Source organism: Papilio polytes, unplaced genomic scaffold (genome assembly GCF_000836215.1).
Source record: "Papilio polytes unplaced genomic scaffold, Ppol_1.0 DF821845.1, whole genome shotgun sequence".
Taxonomy (NCBI): domain Eukaryota; kingdom Metazoa; phylum Arthropoda; class Insecta; order Lepidoptera; family Papilionidae; genus Papilio; species Papilio polytes.
In genome coordinates, this window is record NW_013527359.1 from 3766195 (window position 1) to 3788964 (window position 22770).

General features: G+C 32.9%; 1 protein-coding gene across 1 annotated transcript in view; it reads right to left on the reverse strand.

The window, feature by feature from the left end:
* The window catches only part of LOC106107816, a 78940-nt gene extending 65643 nt beyond the window's left edge, over positions 1-13297 (reverse strand). The window contains exon 1 of the mRNA XM_013288820.1: positions 13243-13297. The gene's annotated coding sequence lies outside the window, so the exon portion shown is untranslated. The remainder of the gene's footprint in view (positions 1-13242) is intronic.
* Between the last annotated feature and the right edge of the window lie 9473 nt (positions 13298-22770).

The following is a 22770-nucleotide window of genomic DNA, read 5'->3' on the forward strand; positions in this document are numbered from 1 at the left end:
AACGTATTAAAGCGTTTTAAATTGAATTTGTAGTTAAAAAAATCTTCCAAGTATGATTTAATAACAGGTTGCAGTTAGTTGGGAGCTTTTTGACAAATTGCTTCGCGAGTGTCCCCGCGGTAGGCAACCTAATTACCCAAGTGTAAGCAATAAATATCTTGCGAGGTTGCTAAGGCGGTGAATTGTTGTTTACTTAAGATATATGAACTGAGAGTTGGAAGCAAGTTAGTTTCTCTATAAACTATCATTTTCTATTAACTAGAAAGTATTAAAATAGTATTAAACTACTGAAAATGATATAATTGCTTCGATGCGACATTGGCGTATATTTTTTTAATATTCATTATGTTTTCTTGTTGTATAAAATCGTATTTTTATAAAAGTGTTATTTAATTTAACAAAATAATGTTTTAACTGTATCTCTTCACGTTAAACTATTTTTTCTGTTTTTATTTAGTAATAGATATTAGCAGATTGTTTCCTCAAACAGCAAAATATAATCTTTTCCTTCTTGATATTTGTTATCGTCACGTCGCACTCCCGAAGGAGTAAAAACAGAAACTTTAACTGCTCGGGACCCCCGTACCTACGTCTTAAGTGATTTACTGGCGCACTGTGACCCATTCGCGAATACACCCAAAAAGGGAGAAACGGCTAAAACGGGGTTACTCTGTTTCCTGACTACCTTCTATAATGCATCTGTCCTTATCTCACCGTACGTAGAAGAGAGAGACGGATTACTTTGCAGGTTAAAATCTAAATTTGAAACAGGCAGCCGGCAATATCCTTACTAAATAGGTCAGGAAGGCGAAGTTTACGTCGCAATACGGCGTTAAGGAAACCGAAACGCAATAAAATCTATGGAATAAGGGCGGAATAAGAAAATTATTCAGGAGTTAATCCCTTGAAAGTCGCTCAGAAGGTCGTTGAATTTTATTACCTAATTATAGTGAGAGCAAATTAAAAAAATAAACTACGATGGGTACTTTTGTCGTAGATAAAGTGGATTTGTTTAAATATAGGTACAGTAATCGAGTTTCAACGATGTTTTGTCGCATACTTGTCTAAACCTGTATTATCTTATATCAATCGCTAAATCATCACAGAAACTAATAATCCTTAACCAAACTAATGAGGGTGAGACAAAACAAACATAATGCCCTTTCGCAACCAATAAAGATGACTAATAAAACTCAATATGCAATGTACACAATAGCAGGGCGTCGCTGCGGCATTTTAGCGCAATATTAACACCGCTACCTTTGACCTTTAAGTGTCTGGACTTGTCAAGGGCGCAATCCTTAATGTCTTAATAACTTTTTAAACTTGCTTTGCTTAAACTTTGTGTAAATTTTTGTGTCAGTTGCTTTCATCTTAACATAATACATGAAAGTGTTGTTTGTTTCCGTATCCGCAAAAAGTTGCATAATTTAATATTATACCGGCGAATTTATGCCTAGTCCATTTCTATACAGTCAAAGACTGCTTCGTTTTGTCTGAAAGAAATATTATTTGCATTTGGCTAGGCAAGGGTCGTCCCCTCTGGAGGACGTCGGCGGGGACTGCATTCCGCCGCTTATGCACTTGTCTTCACTTACACACACATTCGTAATAACACTTTAAGAGGGAATTTTAGTACAAAATCTTTTATTCAACTTCTCTAAAAAAAATATTTCTACCTTTAAATCCACTTCACACTTGGAATTCAGTTGATATTTTTCATGTAGGTATTTTTTTAATAATATACTCTACTAATACTTTCTCTACTTTAAGTAAAGTTTAACGTAGATAACTCTCTTTCTAAATGAAACAAAAACAAAACGAAACCAGGTGTTTAATCAGTGAAAGCCTACGCTTAATATAAAAATGTAAGCATTTGACAAAATGCATGCGTCCTACACACACAAATACAGATGTATCGTCACGGGCGCTGCACCAACGTTGTAGGGGAATTTCCCATTAAATATTTAGATTAGATTTTTCGTGATCCATTAATCACAGTCTAATTGTAAAGGGTCGGCGCGCTGTTGAAAATAGTGCTCAAGTTTGTGAAGATTTGGTAATCCTTTGATATGGTAATGTTATAAGAAAACTATCTCCCTTCTCGATAGAAAGTGCGAACTCGAGGGTTCCTACTGTCGACAACTTGTTTTCGTATTGACAGCCTATCCATTTTAATATATTTAACAAAATAGAGACACAATATACGTCCGACTTCGGTTACAATTGTTGCCACATAAAGAATTTCTACATTCACGTTGAATTATGTAAACATTTTATCTTGAAATAACACAAAGGTCGATGTGTTGGAAGAAAATTAATTTAGTTGTAAGCTTACAAAATTTAATTTTCTCAATCTCTGAAAAATCCTCTTATACCTTAATTTGCTTTGGTCGTTTTTATTGTGTATTACGGTTGCAAAAAATAATAAAAAGGAAGCTATGTTTTTCAACCTGCATATTTTGTTTATTGTTAGTTGAAATAAGGAAAACAATATCATAACATCAAGTTTACTTGTATAAATATTATAAGTGCAAACTACTGCAAAGTTTTTAATTAAAAACAATAAAAGACTAAGCAAAAGTCATGGCGCATTAAAATCAGATTTCATTTGACCGCCCCATAATTATTTTTCTCCCGCCCCGGGTTCTATTACTAAGGGATCGCGACAAACGAATTTGCCTTATAAAAGTGAACACGCCTTATGTGTTTTCGCTTGTTTGTCTAAACATGATGTAACTATATTTTACGGATAATTTTGCTGTCTTTTATTGATGGATGTTTCAAAATAGCCGGTCGTACAAAATCTATTTGAGTTTTGGGTATTTTTCTCTTAGTTTTCTACCTACATTATAGTAGAATGACTTTTTCTTTTAAACACTTAACTATTCTACCACAGAAAAAAGAAAACAATAGGTTTTTAACAGAACTATTTGTTCGATTTAAAAGTTGCCTTTGAATTTTTTAAAGGTTTCAAAAGTCTAAAAAGTATATTTCTAGAAACATTGTACATTAAAGAATTTCTATAAATAAAAAATAAAGATTCTATATCAACAACATTTCTTACATTTAAAACAATAAAAAAAGTTTTATAATAAAATTGTGTAAGCAAATGCGGTTCTCTTTAACGCGGAGTTTGTAACGCGTTCGTAGCGGACCCTACGCCGTCTCGGTAATCCCTCTGATATGAGCCTCGTTCCTATTTATATGCAGATTCCACGACCGACCATAAGTTATCCGTTCAAGCTACCGGATCATTCCCTTAATGACGCCGCATGAACGGGAAAAAGTACTACAGAAGGGTGCATTTAGCTTCCATTGGAACTGTGTCGTAATAAGCCATCAAGTTGAGTGCAATCGGCGGTGTGGAATTAATTAATGTGCGTCGACATGTTGCGCTAATAACGGACAAACAGATTACTATATTGTTATTTAGATATATTATTTGTTTTCTTAGCTTTTACTTTTGAAAGCATTTTACTCCATATCTTAGATAGATCTTAAATTACTAACACGCTAAATGTATTTAACGAAACATTTTCATCCAGATTTTACCACTTTAACGGAGATAATTACGAATTCCTGTACAGAATACTGTCGACAATTGTTCCAAGTCTCGGCGAAATCTGATTAAATTAAGCGATATTAAAACGGAAGCCGAAATTTTGCAAGAAATAATTAAAATATTGCTCCGCGATATGAAGATGTTGGTATTAATAATGCTTTGCGAGTTATTTGATAGGGCAATATTTAAGCCTCATTTTCCAAATTAATATTTCCAATATGATAACGTAAAAGCGCTTACATTACTGCTAATTTAATAAAGTGAAATAACATTAATAATTGATTGTCAAAATCTTAAATACACTTTAATACGTGTTCAGGTAAAACAAACCTATTCTCTCGGTTACTATTGCACAAAAGACGCTAGAATTAATAAAAAAACAAAAGTAAGTAGCCTAAATTTTCCCAGACTATTCTCAACATTTAAGCCAATTATCGAAATCCGTTCAACAGTTTAGGTTACAAATTCTTAAAAATCCATTCATCTAAGATTTCGCACTTTTACCATTAGTAAAATATATTTGCCTAAAGTATATTAAAGAGTACAATGAGTAATAGAGATTATAATTTGCACATAAAAGATATCGCAGATAAAAGCCCTGTTAGTGGTCGCGTGACAGCCGGACAATGCAAACTGCAGACCATCCATCAGTTGGACACAGGCAGCGGCTATGCAATGAAAAATAAAACGGATAGATTCGCAAATATTAAGTACAAAGGAACTATTACCAGTTCGTTTTTTTATTACAACTTTGTACGTCTACTAATTTACATAATTGGATACTAGTTTACGCACGCGACTTCATCCATATATAAAATAACAAATAGTTTAATAGTATGAATGATACTTCTGTCTTAAACATCCAATTCCGATCAAACATTCTCCATACGTCCATCCAAAATTTTGCTTTAATAATGTTGTTAAATCGATATTTTGATAAATTCGATTATTGGTTCTGATAGAGATTTATAAAATCATGAACTAAAATGTAAGTTTTCTACTTTTCTAAAGAAAAATTAAATTATTCCCCTTCTTAAAATTGGCACAACCAAACTTTTCTCGTAAACTTGCAAAGTAATCTGATTAAAAATTCGTTAATATTTAAAGCAAAAAGTAAAAAGGAGATAGAATTTTGATACGCGAAATAAACTGAGAGAAATGGTATTGAAGTAAAATAAGTACTTCAATAAAGGTATAATTTTATTTACAACCTTATACTATGAGTATAGCGTTATTTATTACATTTGGTATAATATACTCTAATCTCTTTCAAAATACGATATAAAAAAGTACAAAAAAACGTATTTCCCATTAAACAAATCTCATTACAAATGACTTTAAAATTTTCATAAAAAAAAATATAAACACAATTTACACACTCACATTTTACATTAACACTATCGTCGTGAAATCTCCAAGTTAAATCTAAGCACGCGAACTTGAAACGTGAATATGGACACAATATAGCGATTATCTTGCATAAGCTTTAACTTTGTATATTATTCTAATCTTAACTGCCCCTCGACCAAACTTCGCATAGTAAATAATTTTAATATCTTAATAGTGTGACGGAAAGGGTTAAGTTTAGACTTTGACTTTAAAGAGACAGGACCTGACATTGCGGGGATTACCTTGTCAAGTAAAACAAACAATAAGTCAAAAACTTGTTAGTATGATTATGAACAATTGAATTACAATAAAAATTAAACGTCTTTATGAAAAGAGGCATAAATAGTATCTTGCACGTGCGTAATCATAATTTTTAAATACAACGCCGAGTGCCTAGTCCTTTTTTATACAGTCAAAGAATTTGGACAGATCAGTATAGCCGGCAGTAACTCAACAGGTATTACGTCGAACCCGAACGACCGCTGTCCGTCAGCCCATATATTAGCATATAGCTTCGATCCCTTCCGCCGGCAAAGGGACCTCCCAACTAATAGCTTGGCATGGCTTATTTCTCTATTTGTCGACGCGTTGAACACTATCCAATAAAATTACCTATGTACATAATACGAGTGTGTAGATGTTGCATTTAAAGGCTAAATACAAATATAGTGTTGAAAGTTTTAAAGCATTTAATGTGATAGGAAGACAAATATACGCATAAAGGTAGGCTGACCAATGTTACGTGGTGTATGACATGTTACACGGCGAACATGCATGTGTTACACTGTGAGCGTTAGGATGTAAATTGTGAACTGACTGCATAAATGTTTGCTGTGTACATTACACGACATAACGTTGGTCTGTACACACTTCAATGTAGCATCTAAGTACTATAATATAATCATATCTTTAACTACAGTAATTTTGTCTCATTGTTGTAGATCATTGGGATTTATGCAGTACTGATAATGTTGTCACGATGTAAAAATCAATTAAACACAATTAGCAGTTATCAAATTTTCCATAAATCGCGAAAGCCGTGAAAACTGAAATTGCCAAGGCAATTATAAAACTGATACACTAATTGACATCCGAAATGTTGATGTTTTCCGAATACAATCAATTTATTACAGTACGGAATGGAAAATGCTGTAACTATAGTTTTTGAAAACTTGTTAACTGTTTTTTGATTCGTCAAAATATATGCTGCTACATGATAACGCACGATAAAAATTAAATTTTTTTATCTTAAATATACTGAATATGACTACTATGTTTTTTAAAGTATTTTCCTAATACGCATTTCTTAAATATTAGTAGGGTAAAGGTAACTTATAATTGTTCATTTTATTACATACTACAGTTTCCCTACAGTTAAAAATATGCCCACATTAAATTTTGCAAAAGCTTTTATTCTACTAGCACTTTATTCAATTAGTTGAAACAAGCCTCTGGTAGATTTAATCAACATTTTCCATCGTATTTTCCGACCGGTCGAAGCTTTTTAAATTTCTTTCTTTGCACGAATGCGTGCATAATTGAGGAAAAAGTATTACGTGCATTTCTTTCAATCACTCAAAAGGGAAACTTGCTTTCAAGTGGCTTCCGCTTATAAATTTCAATTGAGTAAAATTAGCCATTCAGTCAGAACTTTTTGCCGCGCCAAAAAATTCTTTGAATAGTGAATTTATTTTAATCTATACTGAAAACAAAACAAGCAAGTATATATTTTGCTTATATGATGAAGCTTTAATACAAATGAAGTAAGTTACATTTATCGCAAATGGCAATTGATAACTTTATGTAACGACAAAGCTAAAGCTTGTATTCGGTTTTAAGTCGTGTATTTAGTATAAGTTATTTATATTGGCCTATTATCTTAACTATGCGTGAGTAATATCAATTAAATGTGTAAAGTAATTAAAACAGGATAAATTAGCGATCGTTGAGACAATACGGCGCCGAGGGCGGGTGATATATTGTCGTCCTTGGATTTTAACCCCATTCAGTAAACCAAACATAGTTTTACTTCGAATATGTGACCGAGTTAACGTTATTTACGACTGTTCTAAAACTAGTATTTTAGGTGACTTGAGCCCATTACTATAAAGACATAAGAAGTGTTCAAGAATTATTTTAAGATTTTTTTTACGGTAAAACTAAATACAATTTTTAAAATTTATACGTATAAATAAACAGCAATAATAAAAATATTTGAATATAATTCTAGCTCTTAGTGTAGCTAGTCTACATTTGATTCAAAAAGGTACTATTATATTGCATTTGAAATCTGACAGGTGCAAATCGACTCCAATAATGTACACCAAGTTACGGAATCGAACTACCTTCGTCTGGAAACTTCAATCGAATTTAAAAAGAAAACATTTCAAGAGACCATATATCTTGAAGTTGAGTTCCTTCTATTGTCTCTAAATTTTATGTATCTTTTTCAAACATAAATATTTTTTCGTTTTATCCCTGTTTATATTTTACAACTAAAATCAATTACATCTAAGCATATGGGAATCGTTTATTATTTTGTAAATAAAAAAATTAGAAACCGACATTACACCATTTAAAAAACAAATGAAAGTGAATTTAAAATACAATTAATTAATCGTCAATTCGTGAATCTTTAAAATAACCTCCAGTCGATTGAAAATGAAACAAAAGTTATGACAATGAAATGTCGAAGAGTTCAAACATTTATCGATTTACCATCAAGCGCTTCAATTTTTAACGATACTATGTCCGCACCCTAATTCCCATAGATTATATCAAAATTGTCCAAATCGATTTGCCTGTTTGTCGTCATAATTCACCTCACGGTTTCTACTTAATTATTCAGAGCGTCGTCGAATATTACCAATTTCCATTTTACCACCTACGGATTCTATTTTATTTGTTTAACTTTGGAAATTAAAAAAAGAACAAATGATATTAGCCTATATGTTCTTTTAGACTACCTTTACTTCTTTGTCAAATTGCATCAAGATCCGTCCAGCAATTTAGGCCAAAAACTTAACAAACATCCATCTAAACTTTCGCATTTATAATATTACTAAGAGAAAGGTCATTCGTCTCAAATATAAGTCTATCCTAGTTCATATTAGAGTGATTTTGAAATTAACAAGCTGTATTCAGTTATAACTGACGAATGGAAAAGTCAATTGACCCATCTATGAGGATTAAGTGTCTGAACTCTTAACCTATTGACATACAGATTCCAACTAGTAGTTTTAGCACGCGTTCTTTTCTTAAAGTGGTTTTATTCCATATAAACTAGAACTATCTAACGCACATATTCTTCTGCAAGTAAATATAATTGCTTGCAATCATGTGTACAGTTTAAGGACTAAAGGACTGAAAAGCCTTGGATGAGAATAATAAAGATTTGAAAGATTCATTATGGACGGTTACAAAGCTAGAGGAAGACCGAAGAAAGTAGGGTAAACTATGGCTTTTGTGAAAAAAGATATGCTTAACATGGGAGTGGATTCAGATATGACTGCTGATAGATATGTATGGAAGAGTAGCACATACTGTGCCGACCCTTCGTAGGAACAAGGGCTAGCGGATTATGTGCAAAGTAAGGAATAGAATCTTAGAACTACTAGTGATTTCAAAAAAAATTAACTACAAGATCCTTATTAACAACATTCCTATTGATTTATGACTTTGCATGTAGAGAAAAGATTGCATCTAAATGATAACTATGTATTTTATGATTACTTATTACAAGTTATTGAAACTTTAAAAATGTATTGCGTAGTTTTGATAGCAAAGTTTAGCCGCAATGGAGCTGTACTCTCAATAAATAACAGGCAAAGGGTTCGCGTCTAATGTCACCGGCTCACGCGACCTCGCACCGCTCTACGCCACTCCTGTTCCGGTGGAGATAAAAAAATAAATATGCAAGACGGAACTTATTTACACGATCCGTGTACGATGATACAAAACTGTATCCTAAACACGATATCTTACACACTAATATTTAAAATGCGTAAGTTTAGAAGGAAGGATAGATGTTGGTTAGAGTTTGTAGCCTAAACTGCAGAACGGACCTCAATGAAATTTGGCATAGATGTAGATAGTCTAGTAGAAGATAGGAAACTTACTTCTTTTTTAATTCCACGTGGACGGAATCACAGGCAAAAGCTAATATCTCAATAATTTAAAGAAAGCATGTGAACCAGAGAACGGATGCGATTAGAGTATGTTGGTATTAAATTGGAAAATAAGTAAAGTCATAAAAAACTAATGAAGCATTGGTGCTTGATTATCACATTAACTGTAAGTGACAAATATAATTATATGTTCATAGTAAATAACACACCAAATGTATTCACTATTTTTGTTACAAGATGAAGTAAATAAGTCGTGTGTTAAGCCAGACGCGCTCTCCACGACCGCAAACATCTGGTGAACTAATCAATACTTAAATATCCCTAGTCCAACCGAATTTCCGCACCATACCCGAACAATCCTTTATTTTATTACTACTATATATTTTATAGCTTGCATGGGTCTATATTTTAAAAACGAAAAATGCTTATCAGCATTTGTTCATGGAAAATAAAAAAATGCGTATCTGCAATTGCGAAAACCACAGAAGCGGAATGGAAAAATTTCCAGTTAATACAAAACCGACCGCTTCAACGTCAGTAACATCTGCTCTGCTAACGATTTCATTCCAATAAACCATAAGCGAAATTAACTTTTATCAGACTCATATTCCAGGAAAATTAACTACCTATACAAATGGTATTTTTCTCTGCCTGATCTCCGTTACCAATGTTTATTATTTTACGTTTAATACTTAAAATGTTTTTAAAAACTATTAAAAACTAACAAAAGACACAATATACTAGAATATTCCGAGGTTTGAAATTTAAAATGGACTATTGCTTCTTACATTTACTAAGAAAGTTAAAACTTATTACATTAAAGTCACATATTGCATAAGAAGAGAAAACTTTTAAGGCTTTGTAGAGCAAAATATTGGAGCTAATACAACTTTACTTGCAATATCACTTTACACGATCTCGGGGCTTTGAGGTCGCTGCATCTTAGCTGGCTAAGTTAATTGAAAACAAAAGATAACCGACAAGGAAGCAGACTAAAAATATTCTACTCCTTGTTGAAATTTAATACGTTGTCTCTAGTGACTTTCCACTGATGTAACACCAATAATGCATTGCAGTTATCTATACAGATATTATAAAATACAGATATTATAAAGCGGAAAGATTTGTATATTTGTATTTTTATATGTATTAAAATAACTCGAAAATTTCTGGGCCGATTTTAGAAATTATTTCACCATTAGAAAGCTACGTTATCAGTCAGTAACATAACGCCAATTTTTTGTTATTAATATCACACGGGCGTAATCGCGAGGCACATCTTTTCATTATATAAAAGAGATACCATATTCTACATTTGTTGTTTACATTACTATTACTACGTGCCTACAGGAAAGCAGATACGTGGGTACTAACTGGTATAACCTTGATTTCTATCCAAAAAATGGGAATTAAACATTTTAGTAGAAACTTCATGAATAACATAACAGTATGCAAGTAATTAAGTTGTAATAATGAGAACCTTAGAGAACATGTTAAATGTATCTCAAAGCGTACGTAGGAAGCAAGTTGCGTATGCTCGTCAGGTGCAACAGTAATTTAAGTCGGGTTCACCCGACGGCCTCCAGACATCCGACCCGTTTCCGACACGCTCGGGCGGACCTTTTCTTATTTTATTGCCCTCAGCCTACGTTACGGACCTCTATAACGTAGAAAACATGCTTAAATACCTCCCAAAACCAGGGTGGTATCGGTGATTTCGTAGCAATTGAAATAAATGTTTCCTCTATATATTTAAATTTATTATCGTAATACGATATTTATATGTCTTTTACGAAATAGGTTAGTAAGATTAAAAACTTTTTATGAAAATAGTCTCTGAAATACTTATAAAGGCTACACTAATTATTCATGGTTGTGATTGAAAATTACGTTATTCTTTTATCTAAAAATTTGCATTCTATTTTATTAAGGTACAGACAAGTCAACAAGTCTTATGTGCAGAAACAACTGATCGATGCAAAGGTAGCAGACGTCGAACTCCAAGTTTACTACGTGCTTCACTGGTATACTAATCTGAATATATGTACATGAAGACATGTGTCATAGAAATCCAACGAACTAAAGAGGCAGAGAAAAGTCTAATCTAAATGAATTAAAAATCAGTATTTAAGTGTTGTTATCTCGATTAATCTAATAACCACCGGGCACAGGAAAAGGATTTTTTAAATGTCGCGAATCACCACCTGATATTACAAAGGGATTATGAAAGTATTGTAATGTAAAGTGCAAAAGAAAAATAAACTTTTCCATTTTTAGACAAACTCAGAACTTGAACAATGTAGGCGGTAGAGTACTAAATATAACATCCTTACATTGTCCTTTCAAACAATGATTGCTACATAGAATTGAATATTTTCATTCGCTTTAACAAACATCATAAAACAATACAAAGCTATGGTTTGACGCACGAAAAACAATTTGTTTCAAGAAAACTATCGTTGTAATAAACGCTATAGAAGTATATTGTCTATTTTAATTTTGTGTACTTGAGCACAATTTACACTTGTCATTGTAATTGTAGTACAACATTTTAGCTCTCGACTGTACTATATTTATTAAAATAGGGTTTAGATATGTATGGAGCAAACAATAAAAGTCACAGCTGAGGAAAGTCATACAGCGTACACTGGAGGGCAATAAAATGCCCGGACAATTTGTTTAATCAAAAACAAATGTAGGCGCCCCCCTCCCCCTCCGCCTCCGGGCGATAACAACTTTTGTTGCATGACACTCTTGTTTTTGTTTCATCAGCCCTAAATGAGATTTTGCTTTGTTTCGTACAAGATTCTCGGATTCGTTTTGATTAGTAACGAGATGGTTACTGTTTGCTTTTGATACTAATTCTAGATAAGTCTAACAATAGAATAATCCTTATTTTAAATCGATTAAGAGTCATCAAGCCTATACATCAATAGCTCCAAATGGATACATTGTCATTAAATATACATTTCCAACATGTAATTACACGAAGAATCGTATCACAAATCGATATCTAATTCATTCGTATAATAGAGAAGACACACAAGTCACGATTGTCAATATACCGATATGTGACAATACAACCTAGTAGGAAATAGTGAGGTAATTTAGAAAGCATTATCGTATACTTCCATTTAACTTGTAATAGCAAATGTCTTTTTGCAACGATCATCTTAAATTATGTAGGAATATCTAAAGCTTAAGAAAATATGTAAAGTACATTAGCGCTCATGAAGATATCTCCATCAATCTGTAACCGAACTTAATCAGTTGGTACTTTTTTGTATTTAAATTCTAACTATTGAACCCCATTTGGGTCGGTACAACTTGTATTCGACCAAATCTATCAAACTTCCATAATTTAGTCGTCCACTCTTCTTTTAATCCCATCGCGCAATCCGTTTATCTTTTCTTACGTTTAAAATAAGAGGTAGAGGTAATCCTCTAAAAAAGTATATCCCTAACTCATCAGTACCGATGTTTATCGGATTTAGAGGAACAACGTTCATATAGAACACGCTTGTTCCCGGTTCGCGCACAAATATTGTCGCCCGCATTGTTATTCGGTCCACGGCGAACGGGTCACGTCTGCGTCCAATAATTCCACAGCGACTCATCTCGTTACGGCTACAATTTTCACTTGAGAATATCAAATAAGCCGCATTACGTTTTCATCATTTTCGTGTATATTATTAGTGCAGGTGTACAAGTGATTAAGTTATACTTTCGGCATAGAGTAATATCAATCTCACCTTTGAGATACGAAATTTACTAATTAGGAACTTAAAATAAGAACACCAGGGCTAACCCTCACAAAAAGTTTTTTAGGCCTGGGAGAAGTGACAAAATTTGTCCATCGGTGGCTTTGCAACTGTTAATATAAACATGAATATACTACTTAACAAAGTATATGTTGGAATTTAAAAAAAATCTTCTGTGAAATGTTTGTGTGAAACCATAAAATATTGACAAAACTATTTCTTGTAATGAATCACTTATAAAAATATATGACTAACTTTTAATTCTGACAATTCGTTATACTGTACGTTTAAATACTGTAACTTAATCTAGATCACGTGTAGACCTTATTAATCAGAGCGTGAGCTAAAATAATGTACGTTTGAATTAAATATGAATATATAGGTATATGTATGTACGTACACTCGAGGTAATATCATAAAACACAACCAACGTATCCCCCAAAACGAGATTTGCCAAGCCATTTAAGTCTTAGAAAAGGAAAATGCGTAGAAACTCCTTTGAGGAATACACATAAATATTCCCGCCTTTTAACGATGTTCCAACAGCATACCAGATAAATCTGATAAATCCTTTAATAACAGGCACTCACAAATTATTTTCAACACTCATCACAATTTTTTACACAAAAAACACACTAATCACCATTACGCAATAAATTTGAAAAAGGAACGGATCGAAATTGGCGGGATTTTTGACATTTGTAGAGCGCGACACAACATAAGTATAGACAACTGTCACGTGTTTTCCATCGGTTTGCGACACGTCAGTTTGCTCGGGGGCTCGCGGCACACTGGCTTGCCGCCCTCGGGAAATGTTTCCATACAGCCTCCACCCGCCCCCGCCCGCCACCGATGCGCACTTGCAGTTCTGCCTTTGCAAGAAACACCGCCATTTTATAAATACTTTTTTCCTTCGTATTCGTAACTTTGAAGTTTTGACACTTTTACTATTGATTGGAAAATTAGTTTAAATTTACAAGAAAAATCTTTTATTGCAACGCAAACGTCCAAAATCTTAAAAATAGCTAACTTATAACTTAAATGGTTAAAAAGTAAAAGTTCAGCGTGTTCAGTTTGATCTGTACAGTTGTAACTGCAAAGTCGCTTTGTACAGTTTAACTGACGTTAAAATTTAATTAAAGCTGAAAGTGTGTTTAGGGCCTTATAATAGCGCCTTTTCAAATGGTATAAATGTAAAAAGAACCTAATACAAACTATTATTAATTTAGTTAAATATCTTATGTTACTTTGCTACTTTGGCAGAGTGCCGTTAACGCACAGTTGGAAACGTATCGTACGCTAAGATTACTGTATTGTGTATTGTACACTCCTTTGTATAGTAAAGTGTAATTAGAGCAACCATTGTCTCAACCTAGCGTAAATAAACCTTGGTTTCCTACATTACTAAACTACTACTAGTATGAATGGCTAGACAATATTGTGGTTAAGAAAAACTCGTTTGAATTTAGAACACAGTTAACACATTTTTTAATAATCTCAAATAAAACTACAAAGGGCCTTAGGGTCCGTTCACAAACACCGCAGCGTAGAGCAGAATTTAATTTTAATTGATAACACTTAGGTTGACTAAAGAAGGTCCTCCAGTGTGGGATAAAAATTACTTAATTTTACAATCGAATTCTATTTTTTAAAATTAAAATTGACATAAATAAAGATGAAATGTTAAAATTAATTGAAAAATCAGCCACATACAATACAATACTTGAAACAAAACTACCATCAATGATAAGGCTTCCCTTTCGTATGAAGGTTTTACATATTTTACTATAGAGTAAGGATTAAACAAGACTTTTCCGAATGAACTTTGAACATTATCTTTAAAGTTGCGGGAGCGCAAGAGGTTTCCATACATCTATCTAACAATAAATTCAGTTTGATCACGTAACCCTCGAGTAAGTTGAGCTGACAGCTAGAAGTTGAGAGAAAATCGCTATTTGATCTCCCAATATAACTTGTGAAAGGAAGCAAGAATGTTTTTCGATATACATACATACATATTGCTAATATTATAAATGCGAAAGTAGATACATTTTGTAAATTAAGAACCCAAGGCAACACTGATTCTTATTACTCTTATACAGGAGTGAGATGTCGATGAAATTTGGCATAAATATAGGATAGTCTAGAAGAATGCCTAGGCTAACCACTTTTTTATTCTTTAAATATCACTCGGACGGCGTCGCGGGCGAAAGCTGGTAATACATTTTATTGTCAATACTGCGGAATATTGTAAATAGTTGCTGTATTTTGGATTGGGTTTTTAATTTTACTACATCTTTTTGTATTTAAAAATTGTTGGAATAATAATAGTTTTCTGTAATAATAATTTAGTCGAATATTTTAAAAACAAATAGTGAATTTGAATAGTCAGTACCAAAACAAATGAATGTTTATACTGGCCACAAAACCGTCCGCTAATTTACGATACATTTGGGAGTGCTCAATGTTTCAACGCAAAACAAATGAAGTGTAGAGAATAGAGAAGTTAGGAAAATGTAACTGTGTTACAATTACTTTATAACTAGTTTACAAATTAAAATAATAAAAATTAGAAATAAAATCCAAATAGATAAATGAAATAAATATACCTGCTTAGTTATAAGATGTTACTTAATTTAGACGACGGAACTGTGGTACTTACGCAACATAGCGTGAGGTAAAGAAAAAAGAAAAAACCTTCTGTTAGTTAAGGAACATTTTAGTAGAAAAGTAAGGTTTAGTAAATGCCGAGATTAAATTACAAAAATTGTATCAAAATTATAAAACGCAACTTTTTTTTTAATCAAAATTTTTCCTTTTTTTCTCGGAAGTTAAGAATTTTGAATATAAAGTAGTTAGGTAAGGCTAATCCATTTTCACGCATCAGTGCATCTCTAAATTACAAAGTGCAGGCAGTCAGCCGCGCAAACAAACCACTCACCCCGCATCACTTGCATTTTGAATGCACACTTTACAATCGTCTACTCTTTGAAAGGCAGCACACTAAATGTGCCGAATTTGAAAAAAAAAAATTGGTTAACAAAGTTCCTCGAGTATACCATTTTTTTATTTCGAAGTAATGAAAATTAGGTGCCTTACATTATAAGGACTTCAGTAAGTAAAGGTTTTGTCGTATTTTAAAGCTCACCAACATGACACTAAGCAACAGATCGCCTGCCGGAATTACGGCTCTCAACAACTGCTATAAGACGTGCTTGAGATAAACAAGACCATAACCAATACACTACAAGTAACATTCTATTACAGAAACTACAAAATCATTTGTCATCTTCGTCAATTATTGTGTACAAAACAGTGATAATACTATTATGTTAATTCGGTCTTAACACGTTCCATGCCACTTCCCTTTGTATGCAAGAGAACTCGCCAGGCGCAGGCAAGTCGTCGGCATTGAACGTGTTAAGAAAAAAATCATGCGTTACTACATTTTGTAAGGAAAATTATTGGCCATTTCAAAATGGCGACTATTACATCAATAAACGGATCAGAAAACTTATCGGAAAGTGTAAGTTGTAATGCAAGCATTCGATAGGGGCGCGCCTCGCCGCCCTTAGAGTTAAGATACAATACGCTCATATTGATGGGTCATTCTGTAATGATAATAAAAGTTTATAACCAAAATTATGTATGATAACGAAACAAAAAAAATCGTTTGTATGTAGTTAAAATTATGTAATCAATAAAAACGTTTTTATTGGATTTTATAATGTTTTTTAATAAAATGATATTGACACATTTTGGCAAACTTACTTTATTTTCACGTAATAAACAAGAACTGTAATGGTAACTAATCCAATACGTTTCTAATATATATTTCAATTTGTTGAATTCAAAGATTTTTTTCTGTTCAGCATTAAGAAAACTTACATGTCGATTTGAATGCGAATTTCGAAGACTTGGTTTTGATGAAATCATAAAGCAAATAATTATACCTTGAATAACTGCCAGAATAATTTTGTAAGTAATTTTAGGCAGTGGAACTTTATCAGTGTTTTGTTTTACTGAATCAGCATGGATTGAAAATGCCCGGTAGCAGAATGTCCCCATATTGGTGCAGGCGTGGTGCGATCATAAATTGCTTGGGTTTGATTAAGGCGGCGCGGGCTGCAGTGGGCTACACGGGACATTCGCCCTCCGACCAATGCACCGGTGCATTCTGATATACAGGGTGTACCGCATCCTTTGTAAAAAAATGGTACAAAAATACCATTAGTAAAATATATTTGTTCACTTACTCTAGCCTATTTTAAAAGAAAATAAATAAAGTCTTACGCTAATTAATACGATTATATTGATCTGATCGATGTTTATTAGATCTCATTGAAAATAATAAAGAAATAAGACATATTTCATTGTTGTTATATTTTGTTACGATATTTTTTTATGTTAATGAACAAAGTCTGTTACAATTATTATTAATTTGTAACATTTCGTTTAATAAAACATCCTGTGTCCGAATGATACCGCATTGCCATCTACTTTCCGGATTACTTTTGTAAAGAGGGGATCATTTATTTCTTTTCTTATACATGGTTCCCAATCTTTTATTATTATATCAGTTATAACCTTCCTAAAATGGACAAATAAATTATATATTACAATAGCAAAAATTGTCAAGTTAGAGTAATGCTTTAAATTTTTGTTATCTTTTATTAAATAGCAAAAAATTTAAAAAAAAAGGAAATCAACTGTCTATTTGTATAGTCCACCCACAAAATCTTGTAAGTTTAAAAAAGTAATACTGATTCAACATTATTACAAGTTAAAAATAAAAGATCATTAAAGTTTGAGAGAAACTGAATATATCGTGTGAGCAACGTAAGGATTTGATGAAAGAAGCCGACAATTCCTAAGGGCGTTGGTGACGTCACCTTTATTTCACACCTACATCCTTAATATATCGCCTCAATGCTTATCTGTTGCTTATCACGATGACTAGTAGCATTTGTAAATGTACTCCTAAATAAAATTCCTCGCCGTTTTTTTCGTGAAGCTTTAATAGGTGGTTTACTTTGAATAAATTTATGTAATGGAATGTTATGCAATGTATATCTTTAAACAAGAACAAGCATCTCCGGACCTAAAACCCCTCATAAGTCAATAATACCTAAAATTTTAATAATTTATTTATTGTTAAGTGTGATATTGTAATTCGTTTCTTGTATCAATCAAATCGGACAAGCATTAGGGAATAAGAAGTGATATTGTAGTGTACATTTGTATACAGGATACAATTTAAAGTATACGTCTACACATACTACATCCTAAGTATACATATACGGTGTATAATGTATATTGTATACATTCGAGTATTCGATAGGGTTGTAATTAATGGAATTGCGAATGTCGCCGATTTCACCAGGGAATAGCGCCCTTGTACACAATGTTTTCGTCCACACGACCTAAATACTTTTAATACTTTGTTATTTAAACTGTAATTTTGCTGGAATTTTAATTTAAATATTGTAAAGTTCACACATTAAATATTTTACAGGTTGGATGACAATTGTGACCTAAATTGCATATTTTATCGTTTTATCTATTTTATCATTTTATTTATTTTATCATTTTATTTTAGTCATTCTACAATTCGCAGTCTTTGTACCCGAAGTTAGAGATGGCGCTTCTGGCAGTTGATTCTATTTCCAACTTTCCAAGTAAAAATCCAAGTATAAAATATTGCGACACGATACCTGTCACACGACGAAACAGCAAGACGGGGAAAATCAAGAACTCTTTTGCATAACAGTCACACAACAGAAATGAATTTTAAAATTGACTATCAAAAATCTGAACCGTTTTGTGATGGTTACTACATTCCTCGTATTATGTAGCTAGACGTTATAACACATAAGCATACACTTCACTTGATACCTTTTTCACAATACATTGACGCGTTTGAGGGTACTTCAATAACAATGATACTTGACACCATACCTTCCTCAATAAATATACTATAGAACTACTACGAGTACTATAGGAAAAATATCGCATACCGTTTTTGAAACGATTAGATTGAATTGAACAAGAAGTCAATTGGTTCTAAAAACAATCGTGTTTTATTGTTTACAACAAATTATATGTTAAAGTTACAAGGAAAAGAAACCAAAGTTTTAGCATATTTATACCAGCATTTACATGTACTGGTCATCGAATGAAATCGTCAATAAAAATAAAAAACATTTTTTTACACACAAAGCCAAGGTCATTTTGAAATCATTAGTGAATAGTGTGTATAATTGACCGTTTTAATGTTTTAATTTGCAACGTCGTTGAAAACTGTAAATATTGTATCGCATGTCGGAACACGATAACTGCATATTGCAGCTGAAAGGTCGAAAGTCTACGCTAGTTGTCACAATGTCAGCCCGGGCCGTGATTTAGGACGGCGCGACGCGGGGGAGTAACGGCCGCGGGGGACGAGGGTGAGATTAACTTTCGCCTGTTAATTACAACAAATGGACAATACAGCGATGTCTATAACAAAGATTTAACTTGTTAACGCGTTTTTTTTTAATGTTTGCCATCTTTAGTCACGGTCCATTTATTTGAGTAAAATTAATTAACCAAAATTGACCACAGTCTATAGACCACAAATATCAAATTAGTATTGCTAATTCGTGGTCAAGCCTTATAAGGCAGAAAAGGTGAACACGAAAAATCAGGAAATAAGTAACGGTTAACAAACCGACATCTTAGTTTCTGAATTAACTTTTTATCAAAAGACATTGATTAAATGCCTTAGGAATAACTAGGCATATAAAACAGGGACAATGATGATATAAAATATTAGACCATTTTGTAAAACAAGAACATGTACATCGTTTGACGATGCAAAATAGCAATACTGGCCCTCTGGTTGTAGTTAATAGAAACTCATTTGTATTTATTGCCGCTACTCGATACTAGAGGGCAGTAAATCGAAATTAATGTTCAAATATTTATTAGACTATCGCACATTTTAATTGTAATTTAATATTTATTAACAATTGCATTACTATCATGTTTTTAAATATTTACACGTATAAGCATAATAATAACGAAACATGTGTAATACCTTGCGTAATAATGAATGCAAGGGCATTGCAATGGAGGCGTGAAACTACGCACTAGGCACGCATAAATTGACTGCGGGTGGTATTAGAGTTGGCGAGCAATTTAATTCGCACACCTACTTACTAAATGTAGGCTTAGAATGTAATATATCATCAAAAAGGATAATTGGAAACTAGACTTACATATATTTTAGAACTGACGAACAGTGTACAAAGTATGTAACAACGATGACAATTTTGTACTAAATGAGAATTAGTATTAAAAATATGATATAAACATACGAGTAGAAAGATGAGATTTGAACTTGATAATGTCTCTACGGTATACATTATACAAATATAATGAATGTTGCAAAATAGAGGACTAACACTTAATACTAAAAATATGCAATTTTAATAGGGCTCCTTTTTTCTTGGTACAGGTTACAACAGATTTGACTGCGCAAACATTCAAGTTTTATAATTTGTTCATTTAGCTCACCGCATCCTGCTAAATTACAGCGTTGTTTTAAAAAAACATTCCACGGATACTCCCAGAAACAAATTCATGGCATACTATCCGCAGCATTTCTGTTCTTTTTATTCTGATCAAGTATAACCTTACCTTGATAGAGATCGTAAATCTTACAAGTACAGATACACAGGTCCACTCTCCGAATTAATGTTACGGAAAATTTGAATTCATAGCCGTTGAGTTGGGTCGCTTTACTGCAGTAAATTCGGACTGAGTTAGCGTTTTAGAAATTTTGTAAACGTTACATTTTCTTTAATATCAGATTGCAGAGGAGATTTTATAGCTTTTTGTTATTTAGGAGTTTTAAAACTTACAGTATTAATTCAATAAACTTCTATAGTCATATAGTAAAGGACTTCTTAAACTTAAATAACAATTTTGATACGTTACTCTATACTATTTAAAATATTTTAGCTAAGCAACACCTTGTTACACCGAAATTTTCTTTGTGCTAAGTCACGGAGTAATTAAAACATCATTAGTACAGGACCTCTGCAAAATTTACTACAAGTACCTACTTTACAACTCTAAGTATAACTAGATACTATGAATGCACGTTACAAGTGAATTTATTTGTGTTTAATCTGGTGGATGTTTTGAATTATTTAAAAACGTTTTATCATGATTTAATGTTACTCAAAATTATGCGATCGCTAAGTAGGCAAATCAACGAATTAATCGAAAATAACTGATAATATTGGGCTTTAACCATTAGTTCATCGAATTCCGTGGCAATGTAAAAGCAATAAATCGGTTTTTCGCTATCTATATGGCCGGAGATTGGCGCAGTGAATTTGATTAAAGCAGTGTTCGCGGCAAGGGTTGGGCTCGAAGGACCACAACGCATTAAGGAGGCGCGCGCCAGAAAATCGAATTTTCCGCTCTATGCGTCCGCGTGCACGCGCCTTTGTGCTTTCCGAAGCTTTTCAGAGCGTGACCTGTACTACAAACATTGGCTACAACATTTTTTTCTAAGGTATAATTTTCAAAACCCTTACGACTTGTATATGGTAATGGTTACTGCAAATGTATTTGCTCTGTTTCTTTTATTACTACTCTCAAGGAATCTTCTTTTAAATTTTAAGTCAAGATCAATATTGCACAATCATAATTGCTAATTTCATTATTTATTTTATAGAATTGGAAAATCAGCTTTTTAAATTATAAATTGCGACCTAATCTTTTACACTTATGAAAAACCTTTTGTAAAAATTATCACATGACCTGTCAACTAATACTCCAGGCATAAACACGATAAAAATCACCTGTTTCATTTCGTTCACGGAAAACACTTGATATGTGAGGTCAATGCAATAAAGGAACTGATTCCCACAATAATCGCTTCCAGTAACAGTGTTAGAGGGTGGGCGAGACTGCCATCAGATGTCGCCCCGATGTGGGTCGCGCCTGATAAATGGTCGCGAACCCTCGGGAATATTGTATCAGAAAGCACCGAGCGTTAAGATAAGACAGTGTCTTGTAAATTACGACTCACCAGTTCACTCTATTGTTCCTTTCCTTTCCTAAAACTTCCCTGTGAGTTTATTTTGTTAGCCCTTCGATTCAAGATGAACGATCTCAAAAATCTTACATCTATGCACAAGTTATCGAATATAGTTAAGTGAGGTTTTTTTTTAGACAACAAAGAAAGACTAAACAAAATTGAAACAGGACAAATAGGATTACGAATACAGTGCGACCCGGAATAAACAAGTTACGAATTTCGGGCACAAGAGGTTCGAGTGAGCGCTTAGCCCTGTACCGCATTAATAAAGGTAAGAGCGCCCGTGTCGCCTAATGTGTCGTTATGACCCGCACTCAAAAACTTCTTCCGCGCCTTAGAATCTTTCTCAAACAATCAATAATAACCTTAAAAACCTTAGACATAAAGACTGATTTCCAATGGAAGGCCCTACAGTAAACGTGTTTATGGATCGTCATGAAAAGCCTGCAATTTCAGCGCTTGTATCCAAATTAAACTTTATTACGTCGACCCTTAAAGCTGAATTACCTTGTTCTTCATTTAGATGTCGGTACATTTACAGCTTCCATATTTTTAAGTCGAATAAAACGAAAACAGTGGAAATGGAAAAGTTACTTTTATACAAAAATCATGAGTCATGTGTATTTTATATATTTAAAGCGCCTGGAATTCTAGATGCAGCAACGTCTAGAGTAAGAACTTAGCTCTATGTTCAACATTTGATCTGTTCTAAAGAATAGTGTATTTCATTATGCATTTTTTTAAATTAATGTATTAAATACATTACCTGTACAGTCTCATCGTATGAATAACTCTGACTCGTGTATTTTGTGCTCATTTCACCAACGCTCACTG